At 41.2% G+C, this 9,749-nt stretch overlaps 1 protein-coding gene across 2 annotated transcripts in view; it reads right to left on the bottom strand.

Annotated features, from left to right (window-relative positions):
• Positions 1 to 9,423, bottom strand: part of arap1 (ArfGAP with RhoGAP domain, ankyrin repeat and PH domain 1) — a 100,278-nt gene extending 90,855 nt beyond the window's left edge. For both annotated transcript variants that reach the window (XM_084420070.1, XM_084420071.1), the window contains exon 1: positions 9,206 to 9,423. The gene's annotated coding sequence lies outside the window, so the exon portion shown is untranslated. The remainder of the gene's footprint in view (positions 1 to 9,205) is intronic.
• Between the last annotated feature and the right edge of the window lie 326 nt (positions 9,424 to 9,749).

Below are 9,749 nucleotides of genomic sequence, written 5' to 3'. Positions count from 1 at the left end.
AAATACTTATTTTCCTCACTGTATACCCATGCGACATGTGACTGGGTTTGTGGTCCAGGGTCACATATGTGACTAAAAATAGATATTTCTATTGTTATAGAACTGTAACATGTATTTTAGAGAATATGTGATTTTTATCTTTCCCTTAAAGGAACAGTTCACCTAAAAATGTTAATTCTATAATCATTTACTCGCCCTCAAGTTCCTCCAGTCCTGTAATGTTCTTCTGCTGAACACTAAAGACGACATTTTGAAGAATATGGGTAAAGCATCTGATTGGACCCCATTGACTTCCATAGTGTTTATTTTTCCTACTACGGAAATCAAAGAGGTTCATCAACTGCTTGTGGGCACCTGAAGTCTGCACTAAATTACTCTAAAACACACTAAAATACAATACTATAATAAATTAAATCGTTTTGCATGTAGGATTAGGAAGGCTTTGTCACATCACGAACGCCACTAATGATCATCTACTCCTGCTAAGCAGCCGCTGGCCTCCTGCTATAGTTTAACCGAGCGAGAGAGACGTGGTTAGTGAGAAGTGAAACATCCAGAGTGTGACGGACGGGGAGGTCACGGAAAGCGCTGAAGTTTTCAAATCCTCACTAAAGCTGACACACACACACACACACTCAACGCTCATGACTCACACCTCTGCATCTGACTGATGGTCATACTCAGCCTATGACCTTTGACCTGTGAGTGTCTCAAACTGTTGCCTCTGTTTCCAGTCGATCAAGGTCTTAAAGGGATAGTTCACTCACAGATAGGGCGACGGTATAAAATTTTTAGAGATGTTGCGGTATGTAAACATACACAGCACTATTACCACTTTAGAGTGATGAGACAATAAAGAGCATTAAGAGCAATGACAAACAACTCAGTGTTGTGAATCCAGCTCTCCTTCAGGTCTTACTGCGCTCTAATGTTCAGATAAACACACGCAGTTATGCCGAGATGCCCAGCGTGTGGAGTATTACTGTAAACACACGCAGTTATGCCGAGATGCCCAGCGTGTGGAGTATTACTGTAAACACACGCAGTTATGCCGAGATGCCCAGCGTGTGGAGTATTACTGTAAACACACACAGTTATGCCGAGATGCCCAGCGTGTGGAGTATTACTGTAAACACACAGTTATGCCGAGATGCCCAGCGTGTGGAGTATTACTGTAAACACACACAGTTATGCCGAGATGCCCAGCGTGTGGAGTATTACTGTAAACACACCCAGTTATGCCGAGATGCCCAGCGTGTGGAGTATTACTGTAAACACACCCAGTTATGCCGAGATGCCCAGCGTGTGGAGTATTACTGTAAACACACACAGTTATGCCGAGATGCCCAGCGTGTGGAGTATTACTGTAAACACACAGTTATGCCGAGATGCCCAGCGTGTGGAGTATTACTGTAAACACACGCAGTTATGCCGAGATGCCCAGCGTGTGGAGTATTACTGTAAACACACGCAGTTATGCCGAGATGCCCAGCGTGTGGAGTATTACTGTAAACACACGCAGTTATGCCGAGATGCCCAGCGTGTGGAGTATTACTGTAAACACACCCAGTTATGCCGAGATGCCCAGCGTGGAGTATTACTGTAAACACACCCAGTTATGCCGAGATGCCCAGCGTGTGGAGTATTACTGTAAACACACACAGTTATGCCGAGATGCCCAGCGTGTGGAGTATTACTGTAAACACACAGTTATGCCGAGATGCCCAGCGTGTGGAGTATTACTGTAAACACACGCAGTTATGCCGAGATGCCCAGCGTGTGGAGTATTACTGTAAACACACGCAGTTATGCCGAGATGCCCAGCGTGTGGAGTATTACTGTAAACACACGCAGTTATGCCGAGATGCCCAGCGTGTGGAGTATTACTGTAAACACACCCAGTTATGCCGAGATGCCCAGCGTGTGGAGTATTACTGTAAACACACCCAGTTATGCCGAGATGCCCAGCGTGTGGAGTATTACTGTAAACACACACAGTTATGCCGAGATGCCCAGCGTGTGGAGTATTACTGTAAACACACCCAGTTATGCCGAGATGCCCAGCGTGTGGAGTATTACTGTAAACACACGCAGTTATGCCGAGATGCCCAGCGTGTGGAGTATTACTGTAAACACACACAGTTATGCCGAGATGCCCAGCGTGTGGAGTATTACTGTAAACACACCCAGTTATGCCGAGATGCCCAGCGTGTGGAGTATTACTGTAAACACACGCAGTTATGCCGAGATGCCCAGCGTGTGGAGTATTACTGTAAACACACACAGTTATGCCGAGATGCCCAGCGTGTGGAGTATTACTGTAAACACACGCAGTTATGCCGAGATGCCCAGCGTGTGGAGTATTACTGTAAACACACGCAGTTATGGCGAGATGCCCAGCGTGTGGAGTATTACTGTAAACACACCCAGTTATGCCGAGATGCCCAGCGTGTGGAGTATTACTGTAAACACACACAGTTATGCCGAGATGCCCAGCGTGTGGAGTATTACTGTAAACACACCCAGTTATGCCGAGATGCCCAGCGTGTGGAGTATTACTGTAAACACACCCAGTTATGCCGAGATGCCCAGCGTGTGGAGTATTACTGTAAACACACCCAGTTATGCCGAGATGCCCAGCGTGTGGAGTATTACTGTAAACACACCCAGTTATGCCGAGATGCCCAGCGTGGAGTATTACTGTAAACACACACAGTTATGCCGAGATGCCCAGCGTGTGGAGTATTACTGTAAACACACCCAGTTATGCCGAGATGCCCAGCGTGTGGAGTATTACTGTAAACACACGCAGTTATGCCGAGATGCCCAGCGTGTGGAGTATTACTGTAAACACACGCAGTTATGGCGAGATGCCCAGCGTGTGGAGTATTACTGTAAACACACCCAGTTATGCCGAGATGCCCAGCGTGTGGAGTATTACTGTAAACACACCCAGTTATGCCGAGATGCCCAGCGTGTGGAGTATTACTGTAAACACACCCAGTTATGCCGAGATGCCCAGCGTGGAGTATTACTGTAAACACACACAGTTATGCCGAGATGCCCAGCGTGTGGAGTATTACTGTAAACACACACAGTTATGCCGAGATGCCCAGCGTGTGGAGTATTACTGTAAACACACCCAGTTATGCCGAGATGCCCAGCGTGTGGAGTATTACTGTAAACACACGCAGTTATGCCGAGATGCCCAGCGTGTGGAGTATTACTGTAAACACACACAGTTATGCCGAGATGCCCAGCGTGTGGAGTATTACTGTAAACACACGCAGTTATGCCGAGATGCCCAGCGTGTGGAGTATTACTGTAAACACACGCAGTTATGGCGAGATGCCCAGCGTGTGGAGTATTACTGTAAACACACGCAGTTATGGCGAGATGCCCAGCGTGTGGAGTATTACTGTAAACACACACAGTTATGCCGAGATGACCAGCGTGTGGAGTATTACTGTAAACACACGCAGTTATGGCGAGATGCCCAGCGTGTGGAGTATTACTGTAAACACACGCAGTTATGCCGAGATGCCCAGCGTGTGGAGTATTACTGTAAACACACGCAGTTATGGCGAGATGCCCAGCGTGTGGAGTATTACTGTAAACACACGCAGTTATGCCGAGATGCCCAGCGTGTGGAGTATTACTGTAAACACACGCAGTTATGGCGAGATGCCCAGCGTGTGGAGTATTACTGTAAACACACACAGTTATGCCGAGATGCCCAGCGTGTGGAGTATTACTGTAAACACACACAGTTATGCCGAGATGCCCAGCGTGTGGAGTATTACTGTAAACACACCCAGTTATGCCGAGATGCCCAGCGTGTGGAGTATTACTGTAAACACACGCAGTTATGGCGAGATGCCCAGCGTGTGGAGTATTACTGTAAACACACGCAGTTATGCCGAGATGCCCAGCGTGTGGAGTATTACTGTAAACACACCCAGTTATGCCGAGATGCCCAGCGTGTGGAGTATTACTGTAAACACACACAGTTATGCCGAGATGCCCAGCGTGTGGAGTATTACTGTAAACACACGCAGTTATGCCGAGATGCCCAGCGTGTGGAGTATTACTGTAAACACACGCAGTTATGCCGAGATGCCCAGCGTGTGGAGTATTACTGTAAACACACACAGTTATGCCGAGATGCCCAGCGTGTGGAGTATTACTGTAAACACACGCAGTTATGCCGAGATGCCCAGCGTGTGGAGTATTACTGTAAACACACGCAGTTATGCCGAGATGCCCAGCGTGTGGAGTATTACTGTAAACACACACAGTTATGCCGAGATGCCCAGCGTGTGGAGTATTACTGTAAACACAGCTCATGTCTCGAGTGAGAGTAAACGGCTGGGTGTAGCGGTGTGTATCAGTGTAATGGACCCGCGCATTCAGCCTTAAAGTGACAGAAGCCTAATATACATGATGTCAATCAAACTAAAGAGAAACTCTAGACTGAATAACTTTAGCAGCTTTAATAAGAACAAAAATATATTTAACTCATATAGTGAAGACTATGTAGTATTTTATGTTCACATTTGATTAGCCTCTTCAATTTCTGTACTATTTCTAACGACACGTTAAAAAAAACTATTGTGTACCTGAAAAAGTTCATTTGTTCGATTCATATTTTTTGTCCGATTTGCTTCTAACTCAATTGTTATCTTGAAATAAACGTTCTCATATCCTCCTTACATAAGATGTTGGTCGTATCACCACACACATGATCGTTCTGTCATCATTTACTCGCCCTCATGTCGTTCCTAACCTGTATGACTTGCGTTCTTCTGTGAAACACACAAAAAGATTATTTTTCTACAATAAAAGTCTATGGTTGTATGGTTTCCAACGATATTCAAAGCATCTTCTTCTGGGTTAGGAATAGGGCTGGGCCGTATATTAGAGATGCCGCGATTAGAACCGCGCATCTCTACCGTATATCGGGTTTGTACGATATATTGATTTTATAAACGTTATAGGATGAGGCAATATGGTTTATATCAATATACAGGTCCGTCAAAATGGCTGAAAAGCTTAGGCTAATTCTAATTTCTTTCTTAAATATTAGCAAAATTTGAATTATATTCTATTTCTAATTAAAGGCTGTAGTTAAGAGGATAAAACTACTGTATTGTCTCTTATGCCCACAAGAGGGCGCAAGCGAGTGCAATACGCAAATATAAACCAAATCAAGCATTGTGTCTTTTATTGAAGTGAAATGACATTCACTTTTTAAAGTGCATTACCTTTTTAAATAATTGTTCTTGCATAAAATATAATGTGCATACAAGGACAATTAGGTTACAATAGTGCATAAAACTGAGTAAGTGCATCAGTGACCTGAGAAAACACACAGCGTAATGAACTACAACACACAACAGCAAACTGCCGTTCAGAAACACACACTTTTTCCCGCCCTTTTTCTAGTTAGCAACGCAGCCGCACCGCGCTGTACTGGATAAGCTAACAGAAACAAACCACGACAGGTACGTCATCATCATGATTCGCGCGCCTCTCGACACACCAAAAATTTAAATGCACAATTAAAAATTGACGAATATTCGAAATTCGAATTTGTTTTGACAGCCTAATATACAGTAGTTTGATGTTAGTGAGTCGAGTCTCCTCTAAACTTCACAGACTTCAGCGAACGAGTGCCGTCGCACCAACAGATGGAGGGCAATAATTCTGACTAAAATATAGCCTACATTTTGCTACAATATTTGTTGTTGGACATTAAATGTGCCATATTTAGAATTTTAAACCTACAACTAAGTGTATTTTAACGATAGCAGTTCATGTAACGTGACTAGGGTAATAATCTCACACGAGTGAATGCGAGTTCCTCCATCTGTGCTTTATTAATTTGTATTAAAGTTTTGGATCGGTAAGATTTTAATGTTTTTAAAAGAAGTCTCTTCTGCTCACCAAGGCTGCATTCAGTCCATTAAAAATACAAAAAAAAAAAACAGTAATAATATGATTGTTGGCTATATCCCCCAGCTCTAGTTTGGACATTTATCTTCAGATGAACTATCCTTTTAACAGATGCCGTGTTTGTTTAAATATTAGACATGTTATATGAAGCAGAATGAAATATTACTTTATGTAGTACAGGTCAAAAGTTTGGAAACATTACGTTTTTTTTTATATTTTTGAAAGAAGTCTCTAATGCTCATCAAGGCTGCGTTTATTTGATCAAAAAAAATACAGAAAAAAACCAGTAATATTGTGAAATATTATTACAACTTAAAATAATAGTTTTCTATTTGAATATACTTTAAAAAATAATTTATTCCTGTGATGCAAAGCTGAGTTTTCAGCATCATTACTCCAGTCTTCAGTGTCACATGTGACATCCAGTCTATCACATGATCCTTTAGAAATCACTCTAATATTCTGATTTATTATGAGTGTTGGAAACAGTTCTGCTGCCTGATATATTTGATGAATAAAATGCATTTATTAAAAATTAAATAAAAAATTATAATAATATAAATCTTCTTTACTATCACTTTTTATCAATTTAGCACATCCTTGCTGAATAAAAGTATTGATTTAATTCAAAAAAAGAACATTTGCTAAAAAAAGAAAGAAAAAAAATGTACTGACCAGTGGTGTATATTGTTGTTACAAAAGATTTCTATTTTTAAAACATTTGCTTCTTTTTTTACTTTTTATTCATCAAAGTATCCTAAAAAAGTATCACAAGTTATGAAAAAATATTAAGCAGCAGAACTGTTTCCAACTTTGAAAATGAATCATCATATTAGAGTGATTTGTAAAGGATCATGTGATAGACTGGAGTAATGATCCTGAAAATTCAGCTTTGATCACAGAAATAAATGATCATTTAAAGTATAATAAATTGAAAACCAATTATTTTAAATTGTAATAATATATCACAATATTACTTTTTTTTCTGTATTTTTGATCAAATAATTGCAGGCCTGATGAGCAGAAGAAACTTCTTTCCAAAAAATTAAAAATAGTAATGTTTCCAAACTTTTGACCTGTACTGTGTATATATGTCTTAAGTGGACACATTAACTCAGACAGCCCTAAAAACATGTTTTAAAAACATCTCGGTAAACACACACACACATGCGGTCCTCCCTCCTCATGCAGCCGGTCTGAGCAGAAGAAGAACACATCACACACACACACACACACGGTCCTTCCTCCTCATGCAGCCGGTCTGAGCAGAAGAAGAACACACACACACACACACACACACACACACATGCGGTCCTCCCTCCTCATGCAGCCGGTCTGAGCAGAAGAACACATCACACACACACACACACACACACAGAGTCCAGAGGAACAGCAGAAAGTGAAGGCCATGAAACACCTCGATAAAACATTCCGCTCAGAACGACACGTTAGTCAGAAACAGGATGAAAAGAGCAAACAAGTGTCTAAGTTGTGGTTAAAGTCTCACTAACACATGCTTACAAAGTCACACAAACACACACGCCTGCTGTGAAGTGTTGGCCAGCTAATCAACATGCTGAGGAGAGGCGTTCACAGCGCTAGCAAACACACACTGACAAAATACGCCAGTTTTAGTGCTCGACTCTGACGTCTGGAGAACACATCATATCTATATACAGGAAAAGATCAAAGATAGCAAATAAGATAATAATAGCAATAATAAATAACAGAAAATGTGTATTAACTGTCGATAAAGTTGTTTTGGAACTGAAACAAGAACTGCAACTTTTATTCATCTGATTATATCCTCATATAAACCGGTTTTAATGCTTGATAGTGACGTCTAGAGAACTAATCACATCAATATATGCGGAAAAAGTTTGAAGACAGCAAATAAAATGACTGAAATGACACTTACACAATAATAAATAGGCTAGGCCTACCATAAAATGCTCATTAACTATTGATAAAATATTTGTAATTGGTTTTGTAACTGATACAAGAACTACAACTTCTGTTAATCAACAGATTTGGTTATTATTAATCAAAGTTATTCATCTGATTATATCCTAATATCAGTTAATGCTTGATCGTGAATGATATCATACCAATATACAGAAGAAAACAACAGCAAATAAAATGACTGAAATGACACTTACACAATAATAAATAACAGAACATGTTTATTAACTATCGATAATGTTTTTGTAACTGATACAAGAACTACAACTTTTCTTAAATCAACAGATACGGTTATTAATCAAAGTTATTAATCTGATTATATCCTAATATCAGCTGATATGTTTTATCAGTCTCTCGTCATGTAAAGGATCCACTCTCTGGATTTAAAGCTGTTTGATAATAAAAGCTGAATTGGTCATAATTGCTCATAACCAACAAGGAACTGCAAGTGTTGAACATTCACTGAGAAACAGAACAACATCAAGACTCAGTGTTCATAACAAACATCAAGCTGATTAACATTCCGGACACGGCACTGGACCTGGTAACCCCTCTACACACACACACACTGTTAAACGCCTCTGTGTGTGTGGGTGGGTGTGTGTGTGTGTGTGTGTGTGTGTGTGTGTGTGTGTGTGTGTGTGTGTGTGTGTGTGGCACAGATCTCGATTCTGTGAAAGGAACTGAAATCCTACGCATGAACAACTTCACAGTTAGTATTAGTGCTGTATCTCTTTAAGAACTCTATTAGTTTCCCCACAACGACTGTGAAATCTTGTGGTTTCAGACCACATCACACACACACTCATACCTGCTTGTGCTGTCTCAATCACACACACTCCAGTGTTTCCTTCAAGCTCGACAAGTGCATCTAGCAGCTAAACACACACTCACACATCATAAACACAGAAAAAGATAGATAGGCTAGATAACGATAGATAGATAGATAGATAGATAGATAGATAGATAGATAGATAGATAGATAGATAGATAGATAGATAGATAGATAGATAGATAGATAGACCCGTGATCTTAGCCTGTTGATGTTATATTAAATATAACGTTATTCACGGGTTTACTCCGTGACTGAGAGACTCTGGAGAATCACATGCTGAGATTTCCTCGAGTTGTGCTGATAAAATCATCTGTGTTTCAGCAAATTCAGTTTATTGACTGAACGCAAAACGTGCGCAGAAGTTGAACAAACTTGAGTAACGCTGATAAACTCAGGAAAACACACACACACACACACACACACACACACACACACACACACACACACACTTACAGACGCTCTGGCAGAACTTGAGGCTGATTTTTCGCTCTGGATGTTGTTGTCGTTTTTCTCCGGGCGGCTGTAACGTTACACTAGTCCGTGTGTGTTTCTCATAGAGGTGTTTCTCCACTGAAACAGAGAAAAAATCTGCTTGAAACTTCTTCCGTAGGCGGCGCGTCACATGAGCGCGTGTGAAACTCCGCAAGACCGCGACGCGACGCGACGCGCCACTCGCGTCAAATACCGCTAACTGCGGTTGCTATGCGACACAACGGTCACATTCTTCAGGGGCGCGCGGCACACAAACACCACTGAGCCGCACTCACACCTCACCTCGGGTTCGTCTTGTTTGGCACATTTGTATGATCGCTAGAACTCTACTAATTTAAATATATAACCTATAAGTGTTGTTATCTGGCATACGAATGTAAACTTTCTTTTGGGTTTATTTATAAATATTATAATTTTCAAATCCTCTTCGAGTTCTTATACTCGACACGTGATTGGTCCATCCTGATCATCGCTGAGAAAAGTCACACATATGGTATGGTATAAG

Source organism: Rutilus rutilus (assembly GCF_951802725.1).
Source record: "Rutilus rutilus genome assembly, chromosome: 9".
NCBI classification, from domain to species: domain Eukaryota; kingdom Metazoa; phylum Chordata; class Actinopteri; order Cypriniformes; family Leuciscidae; genus Rutilus; species Rutilus rutilus.
This window is presented reverse-complemented; position numbering and strand designations above follow the sequence as displayed.